The sequence below is a fragment of the Phyllostomus hastatus genome, unplaced genomic scaffold (assembly GCF_019186645.2).
Source record: "Phyllostomus hastatus isolate PE091 unplaced genomic scaffold, TTU_PhHast_1.1 phas_scaffold_129, whole genome shotgun sequence".
NCBI lineage: Eukaryota > Metazoa > Chordata > Mammalia > Chiroptera > Phyllostomidae > Phyllostomus > Phyllostomus hastatus.
Window position 1 is genome coordinate 25,946,552 of NW_025334009.1, and position 16,887 is coordinate 25,963,438.

Here is a 16,887-nt window from a genome sequence, read left to right on the forward strand (position 1 = left end):
CCATTAGAGATGCCCTGTGCTGGGAAGCAGTGGTCTTCCTCTAGCATCCCTCTCGTTGCCTGGGGCAAGTGTGGCCTTGATATGAACACTGCTGTGGATCCTGAAGGTGTGACAATGGGAAATTGTCAGTAAACTGCTCTCCTCACAGCAGCGGTGCACTCCGGTGGTCCATTATTGCCTCTGCTTTCAGTAAGTTGAATATAGTCAGAGAAGGTAACTGAGATTGGACAAGTGTTGGAAGGTTTTCAGGAGAGATAACAGCTGGTAGAACAAGAGAGGAGAATTTATTGGTGAGATATTAGTTGAAATGGTAGCTCATGTAATCTAGGATTGACAGGGAAGGAAGTGAAACTAGAAGGGGGCACTAAGGGATTGAGACGAAATGAAGTCAAAGAACTAGGTGTTGCAGTGAGTTTGAAAGCACTTGTATGGAGGGAGTAAGAGACCTTATGCACAGAGGCAATTTTGATTGAATGGTATATTACTTTAAGATTAATAGCCAGACTTCAGGAAATACTGGTATTTTGAAATCCCTTCATGTAAATAGAGAACAAAATTTTAGCAGCAGAAAATGACAATTAAGAGTGTGTATGTATATATGTATAATATTCACCATAGAATCACACCCATAAATACTATGTAAATGTATAAGCATATCATAATTGCTTAGTTTTAATAGTGTGACTTCTCTGCAAAGTTACATAAAGTTTCTTGATTAAATCTATTTAGTTATCATGGACTATAATTTTTTCCCCTAAGAACTTTTATTATGGATTATTTTTCAATTTTTCTAATAGCCTAAGAAAACATTTTAGAGGTTTTTTTCCTCAAAAGAGAAATAAGTGAATTCTCCTCTTTTGAAGTGCTTGTTTGTATCTTTATACCTGATAGAAAAATTAGAAAGTGAAAAAACATTCAAAGCATGCATAGCTAAACATTTCTTTTTTTCTCCCTATTTTGTTTGTTTATTTTGTTCTTTAGATTCCACAAATAAGTGAAATCATATGGTATTTGTCTTTCTCTGACTGGCTTATTTCACTTAGCATAATGCTCTCAGGTCCATCCATGCTGTTGCAAAGGGTATCCCAATGTAATAACAGTAATGGCCAAATAGTATATGTCCATTGTGTAAATGTACCACAGCTTTTTTACCCACTCATTTACTGATTGACACTTGAGCTGTTTCTAGATCTTGGCTATTGTAGATTTTATTTATTTATGTTTAGACAGAGGGGGAGGGAGGGAGAAAGAGATGGAGAGAAACATCAATGTATGGTTGCCTCTCACATGCCCCCTATGGGGGACCTGGCCCACAACCCAGGCATGTGCCCTGGTTTGGAATCAAACCAGTGACCTTTTGTTTCGCAGGCCAGCACTCTGTTCACTGAGCCACCCCAGCAAGGGCAAAATCTTGACTATTGTAAATTATTTTGTAGTGAACATAGAGTTGCATATATTCTCTCGAATTAGTGTTTCAGGTAGCCAAACATTTCTTGAATGGAAAGTGATAAAGGTAAGATAACAGTTTTAAATACATACAAAACATTTCATTAACTGTCCTTTTGAAGAATGGAATCAGGAGTTTCAAAAAAGATAATTTAGGTAATTAAAATAATGTAAGATAGATTGATGAGTGGACAAATGGATAGACATTATAATAAAGCAGGTATATTAAAATGTAATTGAAGGTGAAGATTCTGGTGGATATTCACTGTAAAATTCTTTAAACTTTTGTGTTGACTCAAAATATTTATAATAAAATGTTAAAAAAGTAATATAGCATTTGCAACTTTGAAATGCATAAAAATGATGGTTTTGATGAATAAATAGGTAAATGATAAAACAGGTATAGTAAAATGTCAGTTATAGAACCAACATAGTTGGTATATGAAGGTTCACTGTAACATTCTTGCAACTTTATGTAATGTTTGAAAATTTTCAGAATAAAATGTCGTAGAAAATAGTGCCATAAACAGCAATGTTTGGCATTAGAGATCTGAGCTAAGTTGCCTTTTCTGTAAAACAGGTGCAATATCTAGTTTGTAGGTGGTTCTGAGGATTAGAAAAAACTACCTGTAAAGCAACTAACAGAGACAGGCATTTAAAAATGCCTCTGATAATACTGAAACTATAAACTCCAAATTTAAGGATCATATCTTAGTGTTTGCTTAATATATTTAGAATTTCTGGATATATGTAGGATAACTGGATATATCAGTTAATTATTTTGATTGAACTAAGGATGAGGTGAGATCAAGATGCAAATTTGTATTTTTAAGTTAGCTTTATTTCACACAAACAGGGCTTGTGCCCCATGTTCAGAGCCTGTATTTTTTTCTGGCTTAGTCTCTTAAGTTAATCAGACTTGAGCCCTAATTATGGGAAGTTACAACCATCTTCATAAAGAGGATGAAGTCTCCGACTTTCTAGTATCTCTCAAGGAAAACTAGATAGCCTTTAAAAATATTTTCATTTTATAAAGTGCTTAAGTTCTCCAAGGTAGAGTTATTGTACTCCTATCTTAATTATTAGTTCCATCTGAACATATGCATGCCATAAGTCAGTCCGGGTTTTGGTTTTTGTTACATTAATTAAAAAAATATATAAAATGCAAATCATATTATTATTGACATATATTTATAAATTACATATGTAAGCATATAAATATTTACTGCCTAATATTTAGTAGTACATTTTCTATCAATGACATTTTTCTTATAAAAATTAATCTTTTTATGTTTCTTTTTAAGAAATGAACTTAGATTTCTGGTTTGTTTGAACTTTGGCCTCAAGTACATCTATGAAGTACAATTCTCTTGTTTTTTTATTCTGTTTCATATGCAGGATAGATAAAAATTACTGAACTTTTTATATTTATGTAAATTTATTTAAAGTTGAATTCAAATTTGCTACCATATGCCTCAAGGCTAAACATAATATAGACTATTACAATCATTTATATAAATTGGTTTTAAAAACCATTTCAATATGTTGAATCAATATGTCATGAATTTCATATCTATGTACTTGTCAACCTAGTAAATTCCATGGCATATACGTTTACAGCATACATATTTTAAATAAAATTGAATAGACTTTTCTAGCCTGCATTATGGAGGAACTTCTGTTATCTTCCAATTTTCTGATTTAATATCATAAAAGAACCATGCTACTTAAATGTGAATCAGCCAGATTTTATATATCCATCAAATCCTTTAGGACAGAATCTTTAATTTCTCAGTAATATTTACTGATTGTCCTTCATTTGCTAATCTTTGTGAGATACAGAATAGTATGAAAATAAATATCCACCTCAGAGGATTTTTTAAAGGGTGCCTTTGTTCTTTCTGTGGGTATTTGCCAGTCTATGGCAACGATTTCCTAGGGAACATTAGGGAAATGTATGCATTGAGTTGGTGTATTTTGTCAGTTAAGTAAATGTACTTCACTGTACAAGGAAGATCTGTAATATATTTTGAAATTTAATAAAGTGTCCTCATATTCAGATAGTTAGGGATCACTAATCTACTAGGAACATCCAGTGTTCTGTACTTTAGATGAGTAAAATTTAAGCATGGATGGAATTTTGGCAACTTTTTGAAAGAACAGATACAAGGACATATTAGTGAAAAAAAAAAAAACAGGCAGTAAACCTATTCTTAACCAAAAGCTAGAACAACAGTAATGAATTATAAAGTAGTAAATATATTTCTTATTGTCAAAGGAGGCAAAAAGTTTTTTTCATTCTTGAATGTAGATCTTTTTATGACTTAAGTTTTAATTTACTTAAATTATGGTAAAATTTTCAAATATAGAATATTTAATGTAAGCGTTATATATTTGTCATTGGTCTTGAATGTTAAACAGTGCAGTGTATTACTATTTTTGTGTAATTATAAAATCAGGTCATTTTTAGTATAACTTAACAGTTATGCTATTAATACTTAACAATGAAACATATATAAACAAAAGCTGTTTGCACTAACCTCTTGACAGTGTTCTCTTTTCATAAACAAACTGTGAACATATTTGACCTTCCATTGTGTATTATGTTTATAAAGAATTAAAATAACATATTTTTTAAAAGACTGATTTTTTAAAAACCAGTCTCTCATTTTCTCTTATTTGCTAAATAAAATAGCAGTGAAAAACTGTATTATTTCTTATATACTTGTAGAATTTATTTTTTAAACAAGTGCCCATTAGAATCATTTGCTGTGAAATCTTATTTTTCCCACATCAAAAATGAATGAAAAATGTAGAAAAACATTCACCTTTAAGTTGTTATGTTTCTGATTCTTTCTGTGACATTCTTATGAAAGTCTGCTATATTCTGTGAAAAGAAGAGGTTGGAAGAAAAGAATTAGTATATTGTCATAAATCATTACTTTGACTTAGTAGGTCAGGGTTTTTAAAAAATTAATTGTGTGTCATCCAAGAATTTTATTCCTGGATACTTTTGATCTTGAATATCTTGGCCTTTTATATTTGTGTGTGATTTTTACCTTGTCAAATATAGGTATCTGGTGTTTATTTAGACCAATTTCTAATTGTCTTCAGAAATCACTGAAAGCTGAAGACTCTAAGTAATTTATTTTCAATGTGTAGTATTTACTGCTATGCTGTATATACATTTTATATTTATGTCAGGAAAGGGTTGCAGAGGGGTGCTTTAGAACCACCTTTTCAGCTCTAAATAGCTATTGTGTACATATGGTAAGGTACTGCTGCTTAACAATTAGTAACTGCTTTGATGAAACTAAATTACATGTTTAAGTTCCCATCAGGAAGTCGCTTCACATATCTGTATTAATGTATTCAAGGCTCGAGAAGGAAAGTTAATTTTCCAGCTTAAATATTTAATTCAAGCTTAAAATTTAGTCTGTAATTAGAGCTCCCAAATGGCAGGAACATGGAGTATTTGTCCATTTTAATTAGATTGTTGTTTACCTATTAATTATATATCATATCTTGTCATATAGTTTTGATGGTAACAGATGGTGCTAGGAGTTAGTAAGGGTTTGAGCAAAATAAGATTCCACATGATTTATTAAGTTGCACTTTATTAGTGAGTGGTCTGCTTTAGTCAGGTTATTCTCCCAAATAAGAACTGTGCCACATTTCACTAATTTTGTAATTATTCTTTTGTGGAAATATTGAAAACAAAAAAAGTCTGAGATGAATAATGTTTGTTTAGAAATAATATGGATTACTTTAGGATTCTTTAATTTTAAGTAGCATGTATTGTCAAATAGTATAATTGTTACGAAGTTTAGTGCATTTTGCTAGGACAAAATCAACGAAGCAGAATTTTATTTATTGGTAAAAATATAGGCAGAGGGAATGTTTACATATATATAGTAATGATTTAGGATATGAGAAATAATAGGATGATGGTTCAGTTATTTATTTCAAAGGCATTCCTTTTCTGTCTAGTGAATTGGACAAGAAAGCAAGGCTTTTTGTTTACCAAAATTTCTAAGCGCAGACTCTAGTGTCCAACTGAGGCTGACTTACAGAATTTCCAAATTCAAAAAGTAAATGCCAGCTAAGTAGAAAGGCCTTTTAAGTTTGCATACACAAGATTTTTATTATTTTTTGTTTCCAACTCAGCTTCCTAGAATGAATTTATTATATCTGTGTATGAGGTCTGTCCAGAAGGTATCCAGCCATGTTATATGAAAAATAGAGACATTTATTGAAGAAGATGTAAGATACAAGAAACACTGTACATAGGGCAATGACACCTTACTCCCCTTTGAAGTAGGCACCTTGGGACCTCATGCAGTTCTCCCAATTGCCATCAGCTGCCCCATAGTATTTTCTTGAATCTCATCAATGGTCTGAAATCTCTTCCCTTTCAAGGGTGATTTTAATTTTGGGAAAAGCCAGACGTTGCAGGGCACCAAATCTGGGCCGTAGCAGGGCTGAGTCACCTGGGTGATTGACATTTTGCCAAAAAACTGCACAAGACATGATGCATGAGAAGGCACATTGTCATGATGAAGCTGCCAGTCACCAGTTACCCAGAGCTATGGCTTTCTGAATCATCTGAATAGTTTCTGTAGAGGAATGTTCAAGCTTAATGCAAAATTTGATGCAGGTTCGTTGCTTGATTTGCTCAGTCATTTTGAATGTGATGGCTGCACAGTACACGTGCTCACTCAGTGGTGTCTACTGCCCCCACTGACTAGTACAGTGAGGTTGTCATTGTTTGTGACAAACAATGTGCTTGGCTGCCAGGTTATATGGACGTTGTGAAAACCATTCTCGTTATATTAACAGTGGCTGGGCTTTTCTGGACAGACCTTGTATATGTGCACATATATATATATATATGGAAAGAAAAACAGAGAGGAGGGAGAAATTGGAGAAAAGAAGAAGGGCTTAAAAATTTAATCATTTAATGTTATATAGTTTGTTTGAAATTTATTATAGTCCTTAATATCATTAACTTAAAAGTGCATTTAGTTACTGTGTCTTAGCTCTTAAGCTTCTTAGTTCAAAAACCACTCAGTGTTTTATAGTAAAAATAAAATAGAAGGCCCTGCCCCATTTTTAACTGATTTGAGTGTTTCCTCCTCAGGGCCTCCCTGGTGTATAGCAGATCTTCAAAGCTGTGGCCTTCTGTTTCCCTGTGTTGCCTTCAGTAGGCAGCTTTGTTTTTGGTTCGTTTTCCGTTGTGTTTGTATTGGAATTTGTCTCAAGCCCGATAAGTTTTTAGAAATATAAGATATGTCTTTTGTTGTCTTAATTAAGATATGTCTTTTGTTGTCTTAATTCTTTACAATGAGGTGCTATTTTAACATTAAATGTATGATTCCACATGTTCACAGTAGGCTATTAGATGTGTAAAACAGGACTCTTAATATGTGTGAAATGCTCATGTAACTGAAATTCTCACTTCACTCTGCCCTTAGTTCCATTTTTCCCCGTAGAATGTTGAGTACTTAAAACCTGATCTCAAATGTTGTGATATAATGATTTAATGCAGGAAGGATGCTGCATTACAGGTATAGTAATCAAAGAGAATATCATAGGAGAAAAATTATTTCACTTAGAATACATTTAGCCTTAGTTTGAAAGGGTGAATTTTTAGCATGTCGTTCCCTTATAAAAATATGATATTGTATAATTTTTGGCAAAATACAGGATCCTGCAGACGCAAGGCTTGCTGGAGTGTGCTTGGTAGGATAATAATATGGGTGTAATAATTTATAGTTTTAATATGAACATTTCACCTAAAATGTCATATATATTGTGTGCTCAAGTGGGATGTTGTTATGTTACAGAATTCCATGCTTATGATTTTGTAATAAAAGATTTTGTAATAAAAAAGGGGCATTATTTGTGCCAAACCCTGTATATCAAGTGTAACATGTACTTTTTCCACACAAAAAAGAAAATGAAGTTGAGGCATATAAATAAAATAAATATAATCACTTTGTAATTAATTTAAAAATAGTTCTTTATAAAGAAATGGGAACATAACTTGATTTTTTTACAGACAAATGAAATACATCATACATATGTTTTATTTCATTTTACCTGGGGAATAAATAAATGACTGTTGGTGATTGTTAACAGAAACAGCAAACGAAAATGCAAATGCTGCTTTAGAAATGAGATGTTCTGCCCTGGCTGGTGTAGCTCAGTGGATTGAGCACGGGCTGGGAACCAAAGTGTCCCAGGTTCGATTCCCAGCCAGGGTACATGCCTGGGTTGCAGGCCATAACCCCCAGCAACCGCACATTGGTGTTTCTCTCTCTCTCTCTATCTTCTTCTCTTCCCTCTCTAAAAATAAATAAATAAAATCTTAAAAAAAAAAAAAAAAGAAATGAGATGTTCTTTTATGTTTGCTCTCTCCAGCCCCTCGCCCACTACTCTACCCTTTGAGAGAACTTTCATTTCAAAGACCAGTTGTGTACATATTTGATTTTTCCAAAGAAAATGACAATACTGATTAGTTTCCTGGAATTATGAAGGTTCTTTCTTTCCTTAAAATCTCAGTGCATGAAAATATTTAGGAAAATGTGGTAGAGAATAAATCAGTCTTATTACTTGATAGTGATTTGACCCCAGTTGGATTTGGGAGCTTACTTTATTATTTTCTTTTCTTTCTTTTTTCACTCAGTAAATGGTGTTAGTTACTATGCAGTGAGATAGTTTCAAAATTAAAATAATTTGTAAGCAGGGTATTCAAGATTTGAGACTCTTTATTGGAAGGATAGATGTTAATTTTTTTAAGTACATAGAAAAAAGATAACTAGTTATCTGTGCTGAGTACTTTAAAGATAGAAGTGTGAGGCTTTGGTGAGGTCCTCATCAGTAGAGATGGGGCATACATAGGGGACCAAGAAGTATGGTGGTTAGGACAGTGGAATGCGGATTTAAAACTCATTAGAAGTACTCAGCCTTCTCAAACGTATGTTTATGCGTCTCTGCTTTTGCTTTTCTGTTCCTTTTGAATACGATGATCTGGACTGGAGCCTCCTAGCTTATTTTTCTTCAAGGTTCAGTTCAAATTTTCTTTCTTTCATAAAATATTTTAACTTATACCTTCATTGGCACTTTGTATATACTCTTGTCATGTTGAATTCTAATTACTTGTTTATATGTTGGTGTTCTCTGTTACACTGTTGTCTCCCGTGGCTTAAAGGTAATATCTTATTTTTATTTTTACCTCCAGAGTTTTTAGCACAGTGAGTGCTTTATAATAGATGTTTAATGAACACTGGGTAAAAGAATGAATAAAACTATTTCATTCATGGGATGTGGTCACAATAAAAGAGTTAGAATGCTATGGATCTGTTTGAGGCCTCCCTGAATTTCTTTTAACTTTTAAATAATTATAATTTTCTTTCTTATAAAGGAAATATCTGGGTAGGTAATTTTTTCTTCAAAATAAACTATATTTTTTGCTAACCTGTAAGTACTCATGTTTTGGGCAAACATTCAAAGCTACAGAACTGTATAAAGTTGAAAACAATCTGTATTTTTTTTCTGTGCTAACCATTGTTTTATGCTTGTATATGTCCTTTCAAGAGCCCCCTCCTTTTTTATGCTGTTTTCCTTTTTTTATTTCTTTTAAAAACATTGTCTACGTCAGCCTTTTTTAAAGACACTTTTGAAATACAGATTTTTCACTTGAATTCTTCACATTGTGAACCTGTAACCTTGTGCCATGCACAATGTGCTTTGATAATTCGGGTGGATTTTGAAATACATTTTTGCTGTTGCTTGTATGATATCACATATGCCTGGTTTTCCTATTTCTTGACTGATTACTGCATCTCTTTTAGCTTATTTTCCTCTACCTGATTTTTAAGTGTCTGCATTCCTCAAGATCCAGTCTTTTCTCCTCTCACTATACTTGCCTCTTGATAGCCTCATCCATGGCCATGACTTCAGTTACCAACTTTGTGTGATGATTCCCAAGTTCACAGCTCCAGCCTCGATCACATTTATGACCACCAGATACATGTACCTAACCACGTCCCTGATGTTTCTTTACTTGGACTCCATGAGAATTCTTCAAATTCAATGTCCAAAATTACATTTGCTCTATTCTTGCTTCATTTGGTCCTTCTGCATCTAGTTTCCTGGTTTCATTCAGTAATATCTTTCTACCTAACTATGCAATTAGAAAACTCGTAGTCATCGTGTTCATACCATCAACACAAGTCCCTTCATCATATTCTAAATTCTGGTATAGTTATTGATTTCTTTTGGATTTAGTTTTAATCTATTGATCTGTCTCTCTTTTCATGGATTTTATACTTTTGAATGACTGGATTTATTGCTTTTTTACCTTATAAGGCTGTTCTTTTCACATTATTCTTATTTTAAAAATTATAGGTATTCAGAAAATTTAGATAGACTTTATAAAATATGTTTGTTGAATCTGCCACTTTCTGTCCTGTAAAATCCTTTTGGACTTTCTAATAGAATTGTTTTAGAAGTACTGACTACTTTGAGGAAAATTTATATTTTCCAATTACAAGTCTTCCTGTCCAGGAATGTGTTGCGCACGTTGATTTAATCAAATGCTGGGCGAGTCCTCCAAATGAGTCACACATTTTCTCCATGTAGTTTTTCCACAGTGCACTGTGTGTTGTTGGCTATTGTCATGGGCTATTTTCCTTATGGTTCTAAGTGGTTAGTCTAGTGTTTAGCACAGTTCCTGGCTCATCACTCAAATATTTATTGACTTGTGAGGAGTTGCTGGTATAAAGGAAAGCTTTCTTTAAAAAAAATTATGCAGTCTGACACGTTTTATAAAATTAAAAAATTGCAATAGTTTATTTCACATTTTTGTAGGTAGATGACAACTGCAAATTATAATTTTGTCTTCCTTCCTTTTAAATTTTATACTTCTTATTTCTCATACTTGTCCTGTTGGGTTTGCTGAAATCTTCCTAACAATGTTGAAAAAAGCATTGGTAGCCCAAAGCCTTGACAATTTCTGTTGTTTGTGTTTTTATTCCATGCCAATAAATGTTCTATTGGAGAATGAAAGTTTTATATTTCATTTGATTAGTTTATTTTTTAATAAAAAATGAGTGTTAAATTTCATCAAAGGTTTGCTATATTCAATGGGATGATATTACAGTCTATTCTCCCTTAGCTTACTTACCCAAACAGTTACTCAATTTTCTAATATTAAATTGCTATTGCATTTCTGGAAAGATTTCTTCTTGGTCCTGGTATATTGTGAGATCATTGTTTTTGTTGTTTCTTTGTTACTTTTAGGTGTTAGAGTCATGCTAATGTCCAATGAGTTGGGGCACTTTTCTTCCTTCTTTGTAATGCAACAGTTTATACATAATAGGCCTCATTAATTCCTTAAAGGTCTGTTAAAATTTACCCAAACTGTAATCAAGGTGCTTTGGATTGGAAGTGAGAGGCATTGTGGTCAAGAAACAGAGCTTTGTCAGCTGCTGTGGAATCCCTTCCATGCACTTTATGCCAGTTGTAGTGCTCATACTCCCTCCAAAATTAACCACTCTTTTGACTTTTATAATAATTGTTTAATTTTATGGTTTTATTACCCAAGTGTGCATCTCTAGACACTACAGTTCAGTGTTGCCATTTTTAAAAAATTAGTTTTGTCTTTAAATTTTTCTTAATCTATGGTTTCTTTCTCCAACGCTTAGTTTTCTGTATAAGTCATTTATTGAAGAACCTGGGCCTTTTGACCTGGAGCGTTTGCCGAAGCTCTGGAATTTGCTGATTTCATACTCATACAAATTAAACATTTTCTTCTATATCTTCTCCAAATTGACAGGTAGCATCAGAGCTTAAATAGATTTAGGCTTAATCTCTTAGGCAAGACTGGGTGCTTGTGTGTCCTTTCATCTGGAGGCGCATAATATCTTCTTATCATCTTAAATGTTGGCAGCCATTGATGCTCAAAACCTGTATTCGCTAACTCATTATTTCATTCTCTATGTACTGTTTTTATTACATAAGCTATCTAGAAGTGAAATGTGTTTCCATTTCTGATTATCTAACAAGGATTTTTTAAAAATTTAGATTTGTATTATAGTCAAGAAATGTGTGTTGTACATTTGTACATTTTATTAGTATTTGCTCCTTAAATATGCAAATTTGCAAGTGTTTCATTAGTATTTGTAAGAATTGTTTTTCCTTAGTTATGATTTAAATGTTTTATGTTTAAATATTAAGTCAAATTTACTAATGTATTTTTAAAATGGTCTTTGTTTTACGCCCTGGCTGGCGTAGTTCAGTGGATTGAGTGCGGGCTGAGAACCAAAGTGTCCCAGATTCGATTCCCAGTCAGGGCACATGCCTGGGTTGCAGGCCACAGCCCGCAGCAGCCACACATTGATGTTTCTCTCTCTTTCTCCCTCCCTCCCTTCCCTCTCTAAAAATAAATAAATAAAATCTTTAAAAAAATGGTCTTTATTTGTGTATCTATACCTGGTTAATCAAATTATGGGATTAGACTTGCATTTTAGAGAGATTTACTCTAGTAGCAGTCTCTCAGGATGGATTGGAGGTGTGACCACCACTGACATTCATCAAGATCCCATAGGATGCTTTTAATTTCCTTTTGTTTGGGGCAAGTATCTAAGTAAGAAATAATGACTCTGAATTACAACGTTGATGATAGAAAGTGGGAGATAGATCCTAAAATATTTGTGATGTAGGTGTAGAAAATGAAGGAGATAAAATAATCAACTTTCTATTTATGTTTAAGGGATGACAGTGGCATTAAAGATATGAGTTAGAACACAGGTCAACTTACATCTGGTTCATGGGCTAAGTCTGGTCTGCCATCCATTTTTGTATTACCCACCATCCAAGAATGGTTTTTATGTTTTTTAATGTTTTAAAAAGTTGAAATAAGAGTGATATTTTGTGATACATGCATATTTATATGAAATTACAGTGTCCATAAATAAAGTTTTTTGTAACACAGCCATGCTCATTAATTTACAGCAGAATTGAGAAGTTAAGACAGAGACTGACCCACAAAGGCTAAAGTACTTACCCTCTGGCCCTTTACAGGATAAATCTGCCAACTCTTTTTCTTTATCTTCTCTATTCCCATTGAATCTGGTGTTCATAACTAATAATTTCTTATGGTAATATATTTTAAAAAATCCATATATACTGTAACTGCATTAATTCAGCCCTGCTCATGACCATTAATTTTTGACCATGTTGAAATCCTTTTCCCATGAAAACTTTTTTGGTCTTTGTGTTTGATTACAAGCTTTTAAAAGAGACTGTCTGCCATTAAATCAGTATTTTTTTCTTAAATGCTATTCAGACAGTCTTGGTCATTATTATTATTATTATTAATTATAATTTAAGGTGATAATTTCATATTGTATAATCTGTTAGGTTTGTGTTTCCCATGGAGTTTCTTTTATTCATGAACTCAAATTGCAGTTTAAATAAACAAATTGATTATAATAATCTTTCTCAGAGCAAACCCCTTGAGACTTTGGGAGCAGGATTTTGGTTTTATTAAAGATTCAGTAAAGTATGAATTTACTTACAAAGTCATAGTTTATTGATTTGTTAAGGTACTATAAAATAGAATTTTAGCAAAAGAGTTGCTTTAAAAAGTTTAATCTGGTGATATGTTTATAGAAGCATTTGGCCTTGTTGAAAACAAGACAACAGGACCAGAATGGAGTCCCTTATGCTAAGCCTCTTGTCACCAAACCAAAACTGAATTATATTTTCGGCTTTCCCAGAAATGGCATCTAAGTCAATCAGGAATTGTCCAATCACACTAGTTAAATAATCTGCCTGATAGACTCCTTCCATTCCCTAAAGAAAAGTGATCTCGCCATAACCCATCCACTTTTTTTACCTATTATAAGTTCTTTGTTCCTACTTCCTTCTGCCTATAAAAGTTTTTCATTTTGTACAGCTCTTGGGAGTGCTTTCCTGTCTGTTAGATTGGATGCTGCTCCATTCCTGTTCATTCAATACAGCCAATAAGATCTTTAAAATTTACTCAATTGGACTTTGTTTATTTAGCAACTATTATAACTATATGAATGGTAACTCTAATCTACAAGAGAGAAAAATTTGAGTTATGGGAACTTCAAAAGTTTTTATAACATAGCTGTGCTGAGTAATCAGAAGCCAGCGCTAACCCATTCTTAGGAATTCAAGATGAACCTGTCTTGTTATGGTATGTGGTTGTGTCTTGCTCTGCATCTGTATCCTGTCTTACTTAAATTTCTGGTGTTTATGCCCTAACAAATTACAACATGTTATCTTTTCATTTCTTTCATCTTCTTAAAGCTGTCACTTGAAGTGCTCAGCTACCACCCGCCCCCAAAAAGCCAGAAGGAGACTACCAATAGGAATTGCTGTATAAAGCAAGTAATGTATACTTACAACATAATGCTTGTTAGCAGCAAAGCATATTCTTAAACTTTATATTTTTATTTAGAAGAGTGATATATTTATATACAAACTTCTTATCCTATCATTTAATTACATCCAAATGAGGATGTTAATTCACTTAAGCTATTGTGTGTTGGAGTAACTCTGAAAAAACAGGACCCCCCACTCTTTTTTCCCCAATACATAAGTTTTATGGCTATGTTGTTTTAAATTTTTTTCAAGGGACATTTCTTAATTTTTATTGTAATTAATTCTTTATACTCATTTATCTAGTTATGTTACCAATGAGTAGTTAGGTCAGTACCTGCTCTTTGACTAATGACTTAAACATTTATCAGTGTACAACATGCTTTTCATTCACGTCAAGCAGTTAGGTTTTTATTTTAATTTTGTGTTGAGGGAGGAAGGTACTTTAGGTTGTGTTACATTTTGTAGTGGCATAAAAACTTAAATTTGCTTTGGTTTTCTATACTCTTTACTTTTCCTCGATGTAGGTGCGTAACAATGTCTTAAATGTTTTCTATTGTTTGTCTACTCTATTCCTACTTTTTGTACTAACTAAAATAATAGAAATGGTCAGTGAATGTGATTTCCTTGTATATGTAAATTATTGTTCTAACCACAGTTAATAGTGGTAATTTCTTGCTCTAAAAGCATTTTATAGTCTGCAATAATCATTTAGGAAATTTATTCCTGTGTAGTTCATTAATAAAAATAAATTATCAAATTTGAAAATGAGTTACCCTTTTGATAAATTAGAGCTGATTTAAGATTATCCTTTAAAAATGTCACCAATGATCAGTTGCATTCTAATAAGCTTTCAGGGATGGGAGAGATAGGTGTGCAACAAGGCATGTCACGATCAGACCCTGTGCTTGTGGAGACCGTTCTGGTGTTAGTGTGTAAGATGGTGTGGAGAGGGTTAGAACCAGAGTGTGGAGGCAAGCGCAGTATCTGTTGTAGTGTCCTGGTAAGCAGTAGGGAGGGAGTGCCTGAGTTGGCTTATGACTAGCCATGAAGCACAAATGATGATGAAAATTCAAGTAATGGAAATGAATTTAAAACGATTGGATGTTAGCTTTATTTGGTAGATAAAAAGCTATTAAATATCAGCAATTTCATATGCTTCAAACTGAGTTAATAAAGAAAAACATAAATGTTACAATTTAAAATTGAGAGAAAAGCGAAAGGGCTGTGTTCTTTTTAAGGAAAGGGTCAATGACACTAGAATGGAAAGATTTTTATAGAGAAAGTTGATGTGTTTTCTAACGTCCAAATCCTCCATGCCCTTTAGGATCTAGCCCATTTGTGAAAAGCTTTTACTAACACCCAGGTGCAGAAAATTGCTCCATGATGGGGGAAGATAAAGAACCTGTGTATTCATTTGTCAACATTTGCTGATTTTCTGGAATGTGTTTCTAAGTATCATATAACAACAGAAAAAATAGGCATAAAAGAATAATTGGATTTCTGTGGTTCCCCTCAACCAGAATATGTCCAAATTAAGCCTTTTAAATAAAAGTCCCTGTCTATAGTCCTGTTTTCTTTCCCTTTCTCTCCCCACCATTTCACTGTCCTTTAAAGACATGTACTGGCTCCAGCTCACGAGAGCTTCTTGCATTGATTACATTAGCTATGGGCCACCTGTGAAACTGACTAAAGCTTCTCCAAATTACTACTCTGTGAGCTAACATACTATGATTCATTCCAAAAAATTTTTTTTCAAAAGGTATTTCAGGATGAGTTCCTTTTAAAAGAATGGATTAGGAAAATGGTAAACAATGGGCTTTGATTAAGGACTTTTTTGTATTGACTGATAACCCCTTTATAGTGATCTTGAGCTCTTATTTAAGTAAGGTTATTTCATTCAATCTTTTCTCACCAAATGTACTTACACTACAGTAGAGTAGGATCCTATATGATAGGCTGAGTGTTTAGTGAATAGACATTAGTAGGATTTAAAGGCACCAATGAATAGTTGAATCAACCAGTCCTCTGTTACTGGACACTTGCTTGGGTTGTTCCCAGAAGTTTGCTTTTATATATTGTACAATATTGTAATAAATAAGCTTGCACAGATTCTCAATTCCTTATCTGAAATACATAAAAGGACTAGATATGTTTTGGAATTCACTATTTTTTTTTTATTTTGGAATTGTTAATGTGCCTGTTTCAAAATAACAGAGCATTTCTAGTGGATGCAGCACCAGGTAGACAAACAAGTTACTATTTCTGATGGAAAATACATGATCATCACACTGTTGGCTAAATAAAGACTATGAATACCTTCATATTAATTCAAGTCAAATTTTGTTGCCACATGACTATTTATCAAAGTTAAGAAATTGCTTTTGGTTTTTAGAGATTGTGGACTAGTGAGTTTGTGGGAATAATTTCCAATGTGGATTTTCTGGACCAAGAAAAAATGTTTTTGTAGTTTTAGGTGTTGTCAAATCCCCCTTCCTAGCATTGTACCTTTTCCACTCTTTCCAGCTAGTCTTTCCCAGTATTGCTACTACTGTATGTTGTCAGACTTGTGGATTTTTGACAATCCGATAAGTGAACAGTAGAATCTCATTATATTTTACAAATGAAATTTTTAAAGACAAGGCATGGCAGGCAGTTCATGTGGCTTTGGTTAAGGACTTTTTGTATTAACTGATGACCTTTTAACAGCGACTATGAAGACTTTTTAAAATAGTGGCAGGGACACAGGTTTCTTACCTATTTCTCTTTTGTCCCAAATACGATGGCGGAAGGTCATATTTGTGCTCAGTCTGTTAATACAGTAATGAGTGAACATTTATCACGTAGTCAGTTTTAGGTTTGTTCCTGAGTTTGTATAGTAATAGTTCGTTTTCCATCTTCCAGGCAGGATTTGGGGCTAGAACATTAATAGTAAACAAAAACACTGAAAGATGTGTATCCCATGTTAAATGTTAGAAAAATGCTATGGAACTTTGGAATTGTCCTAAAGCCTTTGGGCTTCTG

General features: G+C 33.1%; 1 protein-coding gene across 2 annotated transcripts in view; it reads left to right on the top strand.

Annotated features, from left to right (window-relative positions):
* Window positions 1-16,887, top strand: part of TBC1D5 (TBC1 domain family member 5) — a 479,919-nt gene that overhangs the window by 131,095 nt on the left and 331,937 nt on the right. The gene's annotated exons all lie outside the window — the stretch shown is intronic.